General features: G+C 46.7%; 1 protein-coding gene and 1 pseudogene across 2 annotated transcripts in view; one reads left to right on the forward strand and one right to left on the reverse strand.

Annotated features, from left to right (window-relative positions):
- Window positions 1–9,719: 9,719 nt before the first annotated feature.
- Window positions 9,720–9,838, reverse strand: LOC133370161 (5S ribosomal RNA; annotated as a pseudogene).
- A 4,661-nt stretch (window positions 9,839–14,499) lies between these two features.
- Window positions 14,500–16,445, forward strand: part of SIN3A (SIN3 transcription regulator family member A) — an 83,621-nt gene continuing 81,675 nt past the window's right edge. The window contains exon 1 of one of the 2 annotated variants that reach the window (XM_061594803.1): window positions 14,500–14,601. The gene's annotated coding sequence lies outside the window, so the exon portion shown is untranslated. The remainder of the gene's footprint in view (window positions 14,602–16,445) is intronic. The other variant, XM_061594802.1, reaches the window with a different exon arrangement.

A 16,445-nucleotide genomic window follows, 5' to 3' on the forward strand; every position in this document is an offset into this window, starting at 1 on the left:
GAACCATCATAGGTTGTATGTTGACACTCCAGCCATTTGTCCCAGGTCCTTCTGGCAAAATTCAAAGTTAGTCCTACTCAGAGTAGACCCATTGAAGATAATGGACAAAAATAACTTAGGTTCATTAAGTTCAGTTGTTCTACTCTGAGCAAGACTTAGTTGAATACCACCAAACTAGCAGCCTCGCAGCTGGCATTGCTCAGGAATTCCAAGAAACCAAAAAAAAAAATGCAGTTTTGAAATTGGTAGTTAAAATCAGCACCGTTTTGAAAGGTTCAGTTCACCGTCTTGATTCAAAATGGCATCCTATTGTATCCAAATACAGATGAAAACCTGCTCCTTGATCTCAGGAACCATCGTGCAAAATTTGTTTATGGTTTCTTAAGAGGTGTCCAAATGCATAATGAACAGATAAACAACTTTCCAAAACATAAATCTCTAGCATCCTGGGGGTTTTCAGGGGCAGCCAATATAGATTCAGTCTCTGTGTAATTGCAGTTTCTTCTGTTTGAGTCCTGCACAAATTGTGACACTCCACCCCGCTCAAAACAACAACCCTGCATATATGCTATGTATCTTCCACTGAGGCCTACCCAAAGCATGTTGTTGTTGTTTTGATCTTGAAATGGAATGAACACAGGATAGTTGATTCTAGCTTTTCAACACCCTTCTTCTATTGTTTTTTTAGATGCTTTTTTTAAAAGGGTAATTTTGGCAGTTAAAGCTCTGAATTGCAGCCATTTTGTTGGCAATAAAATGACTCACTCTTCTGTTTTGTAGAAAATCTGCAATCTACCTTTCTTTGGCAGTGTTATTGACTGAACTCCATTAGGGATTATTATATTCGTACAATATTAAGTTGCAGGCTTTGTTGGGGAAAAGGTGCCTCCTTTTTTCAAGTTGCTGGCACAATTGCTGAAACCAAAACACCCATTCAATTCTTTGGCCCGTGGCCTTGAGACCGGTAAAGTGAAAGAGCAATGGCAAAGGCCTGGGCGTGTTCATCTCTGAATGGGTCGATGATTTTCCACTAAGGTCTCTCTGCCTGTAAAGTGAAATTGGTAACAAAAACTGGAGCCAGATCTCAGTATCTGGGGTGTATTTTTTACAAACAAAAACAAAACATAGGTCCCGCTTTTCTAAAAAGTAAAATAAAGTGGCTCTGTTTCCAACCACAATTCAAGTGCTTCACTTTACAGCCCTATGCACTTTAGGACCCAGGAACATGAAGAACTTAGGAAGCTACCTTCTACTTAGTCCGACCCCTGATGCATCTCAATATTGTCTATGCCAAGAATGGAGAAAATGTGGCTCGACAGATATTGCTGGACTCCCATCAGACCCAACCAGGATGACCAAAGGTCAAGGAAGACCTCTGAAATTCAACAACATCTGAATTCAACAACATCTGGAGGGCTAAAGGTTCCACATCCCTGGACTGACAGTGGCTCTCCAGGGTTTGAAACAGGAGCCGGGAGATGGCAGGGTTTACACCTGGGATCTTCTACATGGAAAACATGCTCTTGCATGGGAATTATGGTCCCTGCCATAATAATAAAGATCCTGGTTTTCATAGTTCAGAATAAAGGGATGATTTAAATATACACACAGGAAAGTGTCGTACATCATCAAATAATTGGTCCATCTAGCTTAAGTGTTGTCTATACTGACAGGCAGTGGCTTTCCAGGGTTTCAGGCAAAGGACATTCCCAGTCTGACCTGGACATGCTGGGGGTTGAAACTGGGACCATCTGGATGCAAAGCAGATGTTCTACCTCAGAGCTATGACTCTTCCCTGCATGCCGAGACGGATCTCATAGGAGCCCCTCGGGATTTCATGGAAACCATGACTTCCTGCGAACTGCACCTTAGTAATTGTGGGCCCACCCATGTAGCTGGTCATGCTCTCGACCTTGTATTTGTCTCTGGAGGGGGTGGTAGTGCTCTGAAAATGGGGGCTATTTCTTCGAACCCCATGTCATGGTCAGATCACTATCTGGTGAAAATGGACCTCTTATTGCCACACACCCTCTGCAGGGGACAGGGACCGATTCGGACGGTCCGCCCCAGACGCCCGATGGAGCCAATTGGATTCCTGAATGCGCTGCGAGATTTGGAGCTGTCTGAAGGCCGCCTGGTCGAAACCTTGGTGACAGAGTGGAATAGGGAGCTCACCGGGGCAATAGACCAGGTGGCTCCAAAACGTCCTCTCCCCCTGAATAGAACTCAGACCGCACCATGGTATACACCACGGTTGCGGGGTTTGAGGCAGGAGGTGAGACGGCTAGAATGCCGGTGGCGGAAGTCTCGCTCCGAAGACGATCGGACACTGGTTAGAGCAGCAATAGCAGCCTACCAAGTGGCAACAAAGGCAGCAAAGAAGGGCTTCTTTGCTGCCTCTATTGCATCCGCAGAATGTTGTCCCAGGAGGTTGTTCCAAGTGGTCCGAAGCCTGGTCGGTCCAGCTGCCCATGGAGCACTCTAAAGCCTTCTGTGACGCATTTGCAAAACATTTTGCTGATAAAATCGATCGCCTGAAGAGCGTAATTCCACACACCGTGGACACAGGAAGCGGGCCAGAGGCGATCAGTTGCGATCCGGTCCGGTGGGATCGTTTTCAGCCTCTTCCCTCTGAGGAAGTGGACAAGGTGCTCTCTACTGTGAGACTGACCACTTGTTTGTTTGACCCTTGCCCCACGTGGCTCATTGTGGGCTGCAAAGAGAGACCGAGCGAAGGGATCATGGCGGTGGTAAATGCTTCCTTGGAAGAGGGTGCATTGCCATCCGCCCTCAAGGAGGCGGTAATAAAGCCCATCTTGAAAAAACCCTCCTTGGATCCCCAAGATTTAAACAACTTTCGCCCAGTCTCCAATTTACCATTCTTGGGCAAGGTGATCGAACATGTGGTGGCCAAACAGCTACAGACACACTTGGAGGAAACAGATTACTTAGATCCATTCCAATCGGGCTTCAGGACTGGATATGGAACTGAAACAGCCTTGGTCGCTCTGGTGGATGATTTAAGGAGGGCGTTGGATAGGGGAGAACACTCCTTCCTCGTCCTCCTGGATCTCTCAGCGGCTTTTGATACCGTTGACCATGGTATCCTCCTGGATCGCCTGGAGGGAATGGGAATTGGGGGCACTGTTTTACGGTGGTTCCATTCCTATCTCTCTGACGGGCACCAGAGGGTGGCATTGGGAGAGGAGGTTTCAGACCCTTGGCCTCTCAATTGTGGTGTGCCACAGGGTTCTATCCTCTCTCCCATGCTGTTTAACATCTATGTAAAGCCGCTGGGAGCTATCATCAGGAGATTTGGGTTGCAGTGTCACCAATATGCGGATGACACTCAGCTCTATCTCTCATTTAAGTTCTCACCGGAGTTGGCTGTGGAGACTATTTCCAAGTGCCTGGAGTCTGTAAGTGAATGGATGGGAGGAAACAGGCTGAAACTGAACCCTGACAAGACCGAGGTACTGCTTGTGGGAGATAAGAGAAGGATAGGAGATATTGACCTGACGCTGAACGGGGTTAGATTGCCCCTGAAGGACCAGGTTAGCAGCCTCAGGGTCATTCTTGACTCCCAGCTGTCCATGGAGGCTCAGGTGTCAGCGGTGAGCCGGGCAGCTTGGTATCAATTACGTCTGATACAGAGGCTGTGACCCTACCTTCTGGTCCATCTGCTCCCACGGGTGGTGCATGCCCTGGTCTCCTCTCGCTTAGACTACTGTAATGTGCTCTACGTGGGGCTACCCTTGAAGACGGTCCAGAAATTACAACTGGTACAGAATGTGGCGGCACGGTTGATTAAAAACAGCCGCCGCCGGGATCATATCACCCCAGTGCTGGAAGATCTGCACTGGCTACCAGTTGTGTACCGAGCCCAATTCAAGGTGTTGGTGTTAACCTTTAAAGCCCTATACGGTGTCGGTCCAGTTTATCTAAAGGAGCGCCTCCAGCATCACCAAATATGCCGCCTGACGAGATCTGCCTCACAAGACCTTCTCTCGGTCCCACCAGTTAAGACAGCTAGGCTGGTGCGGACCAGAGAGAGGGCATTCTCAGTTGTGGCCCCCACCCTCTGGAACTCTCTGCCATACGACCTTCGCCATGCCCCCTCCCTGGTAGGTTTCCGCCAAGGATTGAAAACTTGGTTGTTTCAGCGGGCATACAAGTCTCCTAGATAATTTTAGTTTACAGTGTATAGATGTAGGTTGGTGGATTATAATTGTTTTATATGTTAAAACTGTATTATATGTTGTATTTTTAATTATGTACACCGCCTAGAGTGGCCGTTCATTCGGCCAGATAGGCGGCCTAAAAATAAAATTTTATTATTATTATTATTATTATTAAATGTGTGTTTAGGAAGCTGCCTTGCACCAAGTCAAATTTTTGATCCATCTAGCTTAGTAATGTTGACACTGACATGCAGCAGTCCTCCAGGGTTTCAGGCAAAGCAGTCTTTCCCAGTCCTACCTGGAGATGCCAAGCCATACAAAGCAAGCGCTCTGCTTCTGATCCACAGCCCTTCTCCTCACATTGAGATGTTTGTCCAAGGCTGTTCTCCAGGTGCCCCATCTTCTGAAGTACAGCAGAGGGCAAGCAGGGGCAGCACTTGTCAGCTGTGGTGCTCCAATCTCTGGCTCTCCCTCCCCATCTGGAATCTGTGCATGCCTTTTTGGTGCCCGGTGAAACCCAATGTCTTTGTTGTTTTCACTCTGCCTGTATGAAAAGCCATAGCTTGGTAACGGAGCATCCGCCCTGCATGCAGAAGGCCCAAGGTTCAATCCCCAGCAGGCATCTCCAGGTAGAGCTAGAAAAGATTCCTGCTTGAGTCCCTGGAGAGCTGCTGACACCGAGTGTAGATGGGGGTGGCTGCATGGGGGAAGAACCTGATCTGGTTGGCAGCCCAGCTCCTTGTGTTCCCTACTGCTCATGGGCCAAATTTGGCTGGTGGGCAGTATTGCCCACTTCGTCGGGACTTCTAAGCACCACATGGGGTTTGCAAAGAGCCCCGGGCTGTGCTTTGAATCTGATCAGCAGGCTTGAAGTCACCACCCATCAGCTGATGGGCGGTGACCTCAAGCCTGCTTTTTGTAGGGGTTGAGTGTACATTCAAGTTCCCCACAGGGAACTTGGCTGAGCAGCCAATCCAGCCACATCTCTACCTGCTCCACACTTGATGTCACCTGGTACAGTTTGATGGAAACGGCCTCATGAGCGAAATTTGGCCCATGGGCAGGAGGTACCCCATTCCTGGGGAAGACAATATTCAGTGAGATGGACCAGTGGTCTGACTCAGTATAAGGCAGCTTCCTATGTTTCCTGTGCCCATGTGTTTTAATCTCACTGTTATTTTAATTGTGCTGCTGGTGGTCTTGATATGCTGTTTGCTTTAATTTCTTTCTTTCTTTGGTTTTTTTTGGTTCATCAAAAAACCACCCTGAAAGTATTTGTGGAAGGGCAGGACAGGAATGTCTTTCAATATATCAGCAAAGTGGCAAGAATTGAGAGGTTCACAAATAAAACACGTTTACAGAAACAATGACACAGCCAAATAAAAAAAGATAATCAAACTACAGCTGTTGCTGCAGGAGAAGCCGCAGTGACTGGCCATCACCAAAATCCTTCTGAGAAAGGCAGGACCTTACCATGTCAAGAAAAATGAGCAGTGATGGGGGCAAGGTGGGCTTCTCTAGGGATGTTGTTCCACACTGAGGGTGCCACAACTGAAAAGGCCCTATCTCTTGTATCCACCCACTAAACCACAGAGGGTGGTGGGACATGGAGCAGGACCGCTGGTGTTGATCTGAGCATACAGGAGGATATATAGACGAGGCAGTGGCAGACTTTAAGACAGGGATGGGGAACCAGTAGCCCTCCAGAGGTCCTTGGACTTCCAACTCCCATTAGCCTCATTGGCCCAACTAGCTCAGTAGTGCCACCAGTCTCTCCAGAGTTTCATACAGGTGCTTCTCCCAGCCCTACCTGGAGATACTGGGGATTCAACCTGGGACTCTCTGCATGCAAGGCAGGTGCCCTATTACTGAGCTAGAGCCCTCCTTTGCCCTCCTTTGTTTAAACCTAGCATCTGGTATTCAGAAATATAATGCCTCTGTGCAATGGCAATGGCGGATGCCATTTTGGCTACATAGAAATTAGAACTCACAGCCTGGACATTGGGCATAGAGTGAATAAGAGACACACACACACAGAGCGGGAAGGAGAGAGAGGAACTTAGGAAGCTGCTTTATACTAAGTCAGACCGTTGGTGCATCTTACTCAGTATTGTCTACACTGACTGGCAGCAGCTTTCCAGGGCTTCAGAGTGGAGTCTGTCCCAGTCCTACCTGGAGATTGAACTTGGGACCTTCTGCCTGCAAACCAGATGCTCTACCTTTGAGCTATGGCCCTTCCCCAGACAGAGAGAGAGTGAGTTTTTAAGGGCCTTCCATGCTAGGGATCATTGCTAGCAAATTCCATGCTAGAGACCATTAGGAAAGCTATTGAAAATAAAACTGCCGATATCATAATGCTGTTACACAAATTAATGATGCGGCCGCGTTTGGAATACTGTGTGTAGTTCTGGTCACCTCACTTCAAAAGGATATTGTAGAGTTGGAAAAGGTTCAGAAAAGGTTGACCAAAATTATCTTGCGGATGGAGTGACTTCCCTATGAGGAAAAGTTGCAGCATTTGGGGCTTTTTAGGTTAGAAAAAAAGGTGAGTAAGAGGTGACATAAGTGTATAAAATTATACATGGCATGGAAAAAGTGGACAGAGAAAAGTTTCTCTCCCTCTCTCATAACACTAGAACTATGGCCAGTGTCCAGCATGACTGGGCCCTTGGGCACCACCCTGCCCTGGACCAATGGTGCTGTAGCCCAGTGCCCTCCCCATACAGGCAGCATGGAGATAATAAGCATGCCCACATGACCCATTTACCTCATATGTTATGTGAATGATGTGTGCACATAGTTCGCATGCCTGCCATCAACCAAGATGTTGGTGGGGTGTCAGTCCCTGAGGGAAGCCCCCACCGCCATCTTGGGTGATGGCAAGCATGTGCGCACAGCATGCATGGCATTCACACTGACAGGAGAGGTAGGTGGGGCGTGCGTGCAGACTTGCTGAAGCCTGTGCTATCTGTATTGGGGGAGTACCTGGGAGCTCCCTCTCTGCAGTAGGGTCGGGTTGCAGGACCTGATGCTGTTGCAGATCATGGAATTGGAGTGCCACCCTTCCACCATAAGGAGGGCCTCCGCTGGGCTGCAAGGGCCCTCAGCCAGGGCCCAACCTGGCCACCCTCTACTGCAAGCCCTGACTAGAAGTCATGGCCATCCAATGAAGCTGAAAGCTGGGTCAGGCAGACAAAATAAAGTACTTCTTCACAGAGTGCATAGTTAAACTATGGAATTTGCTCCTATAAGAGGCAGTGACGGCCACTAACTTTGAGGGCTTTAAAACAGGATTGGAGAAATTCATGGAGGATAAGGCTATCAATGGATACCAGCAACGATGACTATGCTGTGCATCCATCTATAATCAGAGGTGGTATGTTTCCAAATACCAGTTGCTGGAAACCACAAGAGGGGAGAGTGCTCTTGTGCTCCAATCCTGCTTGCAAGTTTCCCATGGAGCAAGTTTGAGCAAGGTGTTTTGGCTTGAATAATTATTTACATAGGCTCATAGTGCTAGGTAACTGTTGGCTTTTAAAGTGATTTCTTATATTTATGATGATCCATCTCTCTATCTACAATATGTATGTAGAATAAAAAAACCAATTCAAAATGATAAATTAGCTTTAGATAAAACTTTAAAAGGGGGAGAGAGACGGGGGAGTGTGACTCTGTTGATTCTCCTTGATCTCTCAGCGGCTTTCAGTACCATCGACCATGGTATCCTTCTGGGAAGACTGGCTGAGTTGGGAGTGGGAGGGACTGCATTGCAGTGGTTCCACTTCTACTTGGCAGGTCGCCTCCAGGAGGTGGTGCTTGGGGAACATTGCTTGGCACCCTGGACTCTCCAGTATGGGGTTCCACAGGGGTCAGTTCTGTCCCCCATGCTGTTCAACATCTACATGAAAACATTGGGTGCGGTCATCCGGAGCTTTCGAGTGCGTTATGCTGATGACATGCAGCTCTATTTCTCCTTTTCATCTTCTTCAGATGAGGCTGTCAATGTGCTGAACCGGTGCCTGGCTGCGACAATGGACTGGATGAGGGCTAATAAACTGAGGCTCAATCCAGACAAGACTGAAATGCTGCTAGTGGGTGGTTCTTCTGACCGGATGGTGGATGTCCAACCTGTCCTGGATGGGGTTGCACTCCCCTTGAAGGAGCAGGTTCATAGCTTGGGGGTTCTCCCAGGTCCATCTCTGTCACTTGAGGCTCAGGTAGCCTTGGTTGTACAGAATGCCTTTTTCCAGCTTTGGTTGGTGGCCCAGCTATGCCCCTATCTGGACAGGGATAACCTGGCTTCAGTTGTCCATGCTCTGGTAACCTCCAAGCTAGATTACTGCAGTGTGTTCTACATGGCGCTGCCTCTGAAGACCGTTCAGAAGCCGCAGCTTGTGCAAAATTCAGTGGCCAGATTGGTAACAGGGACCAGACGGTTCGAACATATAAAACCGATTCTGGCCCGCTTGCATTGGCTGCCTGTATGTTTCTGAGCTCGATTCAAGGTGCTGGTTTTAACCTATAAAGCCTTACACGGCTTAGGACCACAATACCTGATGGAACGCCTCTGCCGACATGAACCCACCTATACACTACGCTCAACATCTAAGGCCCTCCTCCGGGTGCCTACTCCAAGGGAAGCTGGGAGGCTGGCAACAAGGGAGAGGGCCTTCTCAGTGGTGGCCCCCAAATTATGGAATGATCTCCCTGACAAGGTGCTCCTGGTGCCAACACTTATCTTGTCAGTGCCAGGTCAAGATTTTCCTCTTCTCACAGGCATTTTAGCATGTGTTTTTTAAAATTTTTTAATTCAATTTTATTTTTAAATTGTTTTGTGTTTTAAAATTTGTATATTTGTTTTCATTGTTTTTAATTGGTGTAAACTGCCCAGAGAGCTTCAGTTATGGGGCGGTATATAAATATAATAAATAAATAAATAAATAAAACAACTTTAAATAAATTAACTTTAAAACTGGCAAGAGAAGGAGCTTGTTGGGCTATAGGGGGAGGGTTTTCCACAATCTTGGTACCACCACCAAGAAGGCCATCTCTTGGCCTTGCCATCTTTTACTGGCTGCAGCTCTGTAATAGAGCTTCTGCTTTGCATGTAAAAGGTTCCAGTTTCAATCACTATATCCAGTTAGGGCTGGAAAAGATTCCCTATCTAAACTCCTGCAGAGCCACTGCCAGTCAGTCTAGACAACAGCAGAGCTTGGAAGATGACTTTTAAAAAGGAATAAATCACAATTACTGTTACATGGCCCCAAAAAGGAACACAATTACAATTGTTCTAAAAGGAATGGATTACTTTATCGTTATTCAAAAGTAATTACTACAATTACAGTTATTACTTTTAAAAAACATTAGAGTGCCTACAAGGTGCTGTCCTTGGCTGCTGCATACCTAAGTAGCCTGTTGTTGTTGTTATATGCCTATAGGTCGATTCCAACTTATGGCGACCCTATGAATCTTTTTTTAATATATATTCATATTTCATGGTAAGAGGTAATCAGAGGTGGTTTACCATTGCCTTCCTTAAGCCTACGGCACCCAGTGTTCACAGGCGGTCTCCCATCCAAGTACTAACCAGGCCTGACCCTGCTTAGATTCAGAGATCAAAGGAGATCGGGCATGTTCAGAGTAGTATGGCTGTAGGCACCTTAGTAGCCTAAAACAACATTAAAAATAAACACACATATACACAGAAGTAGTAGAATAATTCTTTTTATCCATAAGATAGCAGTGGTGGTCTCTCCGCTGGTAATGGAGGCGGGGAGGGAGGCAGAAGACACCACCCAGATCTTTGCACATCAAACCAAGTACAGCCCCCTAACACTCTCAGACAGAGTCATTTCTCTCACTCAACCATCACCTAGGCCCTGCCCTGCCACCAACTAAGGTGCATCCTCTGGGGGTGCAAAAAAGTTAAAAATACTGCAAATGCAGCAAAGTAGCCAGGGAGGATGGCAGAGGCCACTTCACATGCTAAGTGCAAACACTTAACTTTGCTATATTAATTTTACACCTGCAGCAGGAGATAACCTTACTCTTGACTGAGTTCTACATGAATAGAATCAAACCTGCTAATAAGTTCTAGTTCAGCCCATTTATGCTGGTGTCTCCGAAAGAAATTCCTTTGTTGAAGGAAGGCAACTTTCAGGTCCAGCAGAGTGACCTGGGAGGCTGAAATGTTATTAATTTATTTAGAAAGTTGTTGGCTATGTATTTGGACACCTCTTACAATATCGTAGCCAAATTTTACCTGCTGGTTCCTGAAATGAAGAAACAAGTTTTCATCTACGTTGGGATACAATTGGATGCCACTCTAAATCAAAATGGTGGACAGAAACTTTCACAATGGCACTGAGTAACGACAGATTTCAAAACAGCATTGATTTTTGGATTTGTTAGAATTCCCAAGCAATGCCAGGTACGAGGCTGCTAGTTATTTATATATTGTTTAATACCAAAATAGGCTGCTAAGTAGTAGATGGACAGCCCTTAAAAAAAAGCCATCTCTAGATCCGTTGCATGTGTGTGTGTATCAGTTTTTCAATACTAGAAGTGATCCTTGCACAGAAATCTTTCCACATCCACATTGACTCATGTTTCTCCCCAGGGTTTCTTGATTTGAGCAGCCTTAAGCCTTTTTGTTGTTCCGATTTTAAAACCACTGGGAGTAAGAAACCCTTGCTGAACTACTGCTACATACCCAGATAGTGGCCAGTAGATCCTCATCTTTTGCACAGTTAAATCCTCTTCACAGATACTACTACTGCCAAGTCAGGTAATTTTCCTGACATCTCCCCCCCCCAAAAAAATCTTGCACTTGTGCCTTTGATTTTATTTGTTTATTTTATTAACATTTATATACTGCTTCATTGCAAGAACCCTCTAAGAGGTTTACAAAAGATATTAAAATTACTGATAAAACAGTTAAAAACAAATAAAAACATTACCTACTGGGCTAAGTTCAAGGTTTTAGTTTTGGTCTACAAGGCCTTACGCAGCTCGGGTCCAGGATACCTGAAAGACTGTTTTACCTCTTATATATCCAGTCGATCACTGCGCTCTGCAGATACCATCTTATCAGGAGATCCGTTCTGCACAACATAGGAAAAGGACCTTTACTGTAGTGGTACCTACCCTGTGGAATTTCCTACCCTTAAATATTAGACAGGCACCATCTCTGTTATCTTTTCTGTGCCCACTGAAGACCTTCCTTTTTCAACAAGTCTTTTAAGTAGAAACCTTATCCCAGTCTGTGCCTGTGTTGGAATTGCTTTTTAAGATATTTTAAAAGCTTTTTTTTTAAAAAAAGATGTTTTTAAATACATTTTAAAGTCTGTTTTTATGATGTTCTAGAGTGTTTTTAGTGTTTTTGTTTGCTGCCCTGGGCTCCTATTGGGAGGAAGGGTGGGATATAAATTTAATAAATAAATAAGAAATTAATTAAAAAAATTAATTAAAAGAAAAAAGATTAGAAACACCAAGAGACAAAAAAATGAACACATCAGCATCTACGCATCTGGATAGGTTTACCTAAACAAAAAAGTTTTAAGCAGGTTTCAGCCTATCATTCCAGCTTGTCACCATTATTTTGAACACTGATTCTGTCTTCTTTGGTGCTGATAAGCAGTCTCTCTACACCGTCACCCAAGTCTAGGGGGCATTGTTAGGGTAACTTGAAGGACTCTGGCCCATGGCACAAATTTCCATAGAATTTGCATGTGCTAATATGTGCATGCAGCCCTGGACAAATTAAGATGTCTTACCAACAACAGTGGCTCAGTTGTTCTGTAAGCAAAAAACCTTTTTTTAAGTTTTAAAAAACAGGTAGGGGAAAATGTTTAATGCAAAGGCCTGGGGAAAAAGTACTGCTCTGTTAGTTTCAGAATGGCTTGTCAAAATGTGGAATATTATTATAATGTCTATGTTGCTGAATTACAGAAGAACAAACAATGTACAACCAAATTTTCGGAATGGTAGGGCTCTATCCAACATTCTCTGTCTGCTAGTGCAAGGGCTTTTGCACTAGTGGATGGGTGAGTTTCAATGTAGCACAACAAAGGAATCCAAGGCAACAGTTGCACTAGTGGAAACTCACTGCAGAACAGATTTCTTTGGGGAAAGGTCATAGCTCAGTGGTACAGCATCTGGTCCTACATTCAATCCCCAGCATCTCCAGGTAGGGCTTGGAATATACCCATTCTGGAATCTTGGAGAACTGCTGCCAGTCAGTGTAGACAATACTGAGCTGGTTGGGCTAATGGATTAACTCAGCATAAGGCAGCTTCCTATGTTCCTATTGTGCAATCTATTATGCAATGAGGTCACCAGCAACTTGCCTACACATTCTATTGCACAGCAATGTTCCGCTAGTGCAAAACATTTCACCAGCGGAACAAGCACACTTGCTAAGTGACTGTAATTTAGCGCTACACTGGATACAACCTTTAGTCTTTACAATATTCTGGAATGACAAATTTCAGGACAATTTTCAATACAATGCTTTACTGTAAAAATACATATTATATAGAAACAGGCATACTGCATTTTAATACATTTTTTATAGAAGGGAAAGGGCAGGAGCCCATGCAAAAGACAGCCAGCATGGTATAGTTAGAGTGTTCGACTAGAACCCAGGAGACCAGCATGCAAATCCCCACTTAGCCATGAAACTCACTGAGTGACTTTGGGCCAGTCACTGTCTCTCAGCTTAAACTATCTCTCAGGGTTGTTGCAAGGATGAAATGAAGAAGGGGAGCCCCTTCAGCTCCCTGGTGGACTAAAAAGGTGGTATATATTTATTATTATTAATAATTATTATTATTAATTATTATTAATTATTATGTATTAATTATTATTAATACATGGGGCTTGTGCTCCTCCTCTGCCCAAATCATTTATAACAATGCTGAAAAGTACAGGTTGAAGTATCAGCCCTGCAGGACTCCACCTGAGACCTCCGTCAGACACTGGGTTGACGCAGAGCCTTTGGTTCACACTCATTAGGTTGGGGGCGGCTGTTCAACCGACCATGATCCACACAGATGGTAGGATTGTCCTGTTATTGTGGCAGACACTTTCTAGATTAAAGCCCATCTGCCCATATCCACAAATTAGTCCACAGAAACTCCTGCCACAATGAGCCGGTGTGGTGTGGTGCTTTGGGTTGGGGCAGGCACAGGCTGAAATCCCACTCAGCCCTTAAGTGCCCCGGGGTGGTCTCACTGTCTCAGCCTAACTTACCTCGCGGAGTTGTTGCGAGCACAAAATAATAAAATAATAATAATAAATTTTATTTTTCAGCCGCCTATCTGTCCGGGTTAGGGACACTCTAGGCGACGAACAACAAGAATAAAAACAGTACATATACATATCAACATAATCAATTTTAAGCTAAAAAACCATTCATTAATTCAGAACATAAGTTAATCTGTCCCAATCTTGTAGGCCTGCCTGAACAGCCAGGTCTTCAAGGCTCGGCGATAGCTGGACAAGGAGGGAGCATGTCTGAGATCGAAAGGGAGTTCCAGAGGGTGGGGGCCACAACAGAGAAGGCCCTCTCTCTGGTCCGTACCAGCCTGGCTGTTCTCACCGGTGGGACCGAGAGAAGGTCTTGCGAGGCTGATCTCGTCAGGCGGCACAATCGGTGATTCTGGAGGCGTTCCTTCAGATATACTGGGCCGAAACCATATAGGGTTTTAAAGGTCATCACCAACACCTTGAATTGGGCCCGGTAGACAACTGGTAACCAGTGAAGATCTAATAATACTGGGGTGATATGATCCCAGCGACGGCTATGCGTAATCAAGCCTGCCGCCGCATTCTGTACCAGCTGTAATTTCCGGACCGTGGAAATGGAGGTGGGGGAGGTTCTATGTTCTTTGGAGACAGAGAAGAGCAGGATAAACATGTAATAAAATAAAATAATAACACTGCAACTCTAAGCGGCCTTACTCAGAAACAAATCCCTTTAAGCTCCATCGATCTTACTCCCTTGCTGGGTGAGTTTAGGATCAGCACCTTTCACTTTTTCTGATGTTTGAAGGAAATAGATGTCATCAGCGTTGTACTGACCCACCCCTCTCCTTTGTAACAGGTAGCTCTGCAAAGAGATTCAAACGCAACTCTACAGACGGAAAAGCGATTCAGAAGCAACAGCGTCCCGCCCCCGTTCGTTTCGTCACTCCCCACCCTGATTTTCCGGAGAGAATGCAGAAATTAATGGCTGATCGGCCAGCAACCTACTTTTCGTACAAAGCCCGTGTGCTTGGGGAGGGGAGAGGGGGGAAAGGTGTGTCCTAAAATTGCAGGTTTGGACTCAGCCCTCCCACCGCAAGGATTTCTCTCCATCAACCAATCACCTTCGGGGGGCGTTCCCATCCATTCAGGATTCCTCGCCTTGGCTTTGAGGGTATGTAACAGCTGCTTGCAACTGAGTCCCCAAATACTGTTATCTTTTTGGGGGGGCGCAGAAGTTTAGAAGGTCTTTTTTTTTTAGGAGGAGGGACAATTCGAGGTTAGGACTAGGGGGGTAAATAGGGTGGGAGGTGTCAAGAAAATCCTGCCTATAGGAGTGGGAAAGGAACGGGGGAGTTGAAATCTGGAGGGGGCATAGGGAAAAGGGGGTGCCCCCTCCCCTTTATTTCAAGAGGAAGGGAAGTCGTAGGAGCCTCCTCTTTACGTCGCTCGCTTCCCCGCCTGGCGCGGTGTGCTGTATGTGCTGTTGTTTATTACGCTCAGTTCCAAAGCAGTCGAGGGAGGGAGTGCGGGCGGGCAGTAGGAGGAGCGGAATCGTTTGTAACTCTCCACCTCTCGTCACCCCCCTTTTCCATCTTTTTCTTGAGCTGAACAAAAGCTGTACCGGGGGCGGGCAGGCGGTAGTTGGTTGAGTTGCAGGAGGAGGAGGAGGCGCCAACGTCTCGGTTCCGACCGGTTGCAGGAGGAGGAGGAGGCGCCAACGTCTCGGTTCCGACCGGTTGCAGGCGCTGCGATCTAGCGTGGCTGGAGAGTTTAAAACACGGACACGCACCCACAGAGTTCGTAGGCCGGATGTTACTCCCCTCCGTAGTGTAGACGCTTCTCCCTACGTGAAACTTGTTGGGCGTGCGTATGCGTATGAAGGTTACTAGCCAGGCAGCGTAATTCTGTTGCCGAATCGTGTGTATGCTTCATTAGTATGTGTGTGCCGAGGCTGGCAATCAGCGGCGGCTCCTTCTCGCCTAAGTAGCAGCACCAGAAAGTCTCGTTTCCGATTTCGCTTTCCGCTCCGTTTCATTTTCGAATGCCGACTAACTGATTGGCGGACGAACGTTTCATTTCAGAACTTCCGCGGGAGCCGGAGCCTGCCGGGATCTTCCTCCTTTTCTTTTGATGCTGGGCGCGCTGCGTCCGTACTGCAAAGCCCCCTTGCTTTCTCAGCTGGCTGGCGCCCCCTCCTTTGATATATATAAAAAATGGAGTTGCATTTAGTCTCCACCCCGCTTCCTTGCACGGCTGAAGAGAGGAGGGGGAAAGGGACGCAAGCAGCACTGGCGCTTCCTTGCCAGACCACCCGCCCGCCGGTCCTTTGAATTCACCTTCCCCCACCTCTCTCAAAGAGCCGTTCCGGTTTTCCTATGTGAGATCTTTTTTTTCAACGACCGGGAAGCGGATGCTGGAAAATCGATAACCTCCCGGTGGGGTGTCATAGGAAACAAAAACATCGTACACGGGTGTAGACTCGTGTATGTGTGTGCGCGCGCGCGAACGGGGAGGCGGTGCAGAGAGAACCAGGCTTCTTTTGCCTCCGTGCTGGCAAGGGGAATCGAGACTTGAGTCAGGGACGGAGGAGGGCGCGGACAGGAATCGGGGACGCTGCAAGTGGGAAACGGGGCCCAGTGTGCACGCAACATTTCCTTGGATGTGGGGCAGGAAAATACAGACTCCAAGTCGTCGCCCCCCGTGTACTGCGGACGTGCAGCCCCATCTTATCCACGTCTACTCGGAAGTAGACCCCACTGCATTTCCGAGGGAACCGTGCAGAGGGATCGGAGCCTTAGGTTGCAATCCAATACATGTCTACTTAGAAGTAAGCTCCACTGGGTTCAGTGGGACTTACTCCCAGGAAATTGTGTATTGGATTTACAACCGAGCGCTGTTTTACCGCTCTCCCCCGAAGCCAGCACAGAGAATGCGCAGCCTTCCCCTATCTCGCCCCCTTTCCTTCCAGTGCCCGGCTTTCAGCTGGCTGCCTACTGGCTACAGAGAAAGCCGTCT

This window comes from Rhineura floridana, chromosome 14 (assembly GCF_030035675.1).
Source record: "Rhineura floridana isolate rRhiFlo1 chromosome 14, rRhiFlo1.hap2, whole genome shotgun sequence".
Taxonomy (NCBI): Eukaryota; Metazoa; Chordata; class Lepidosauria; order Squamata; family Rhineuridae; genus Rhineura; species Rhineura floridana.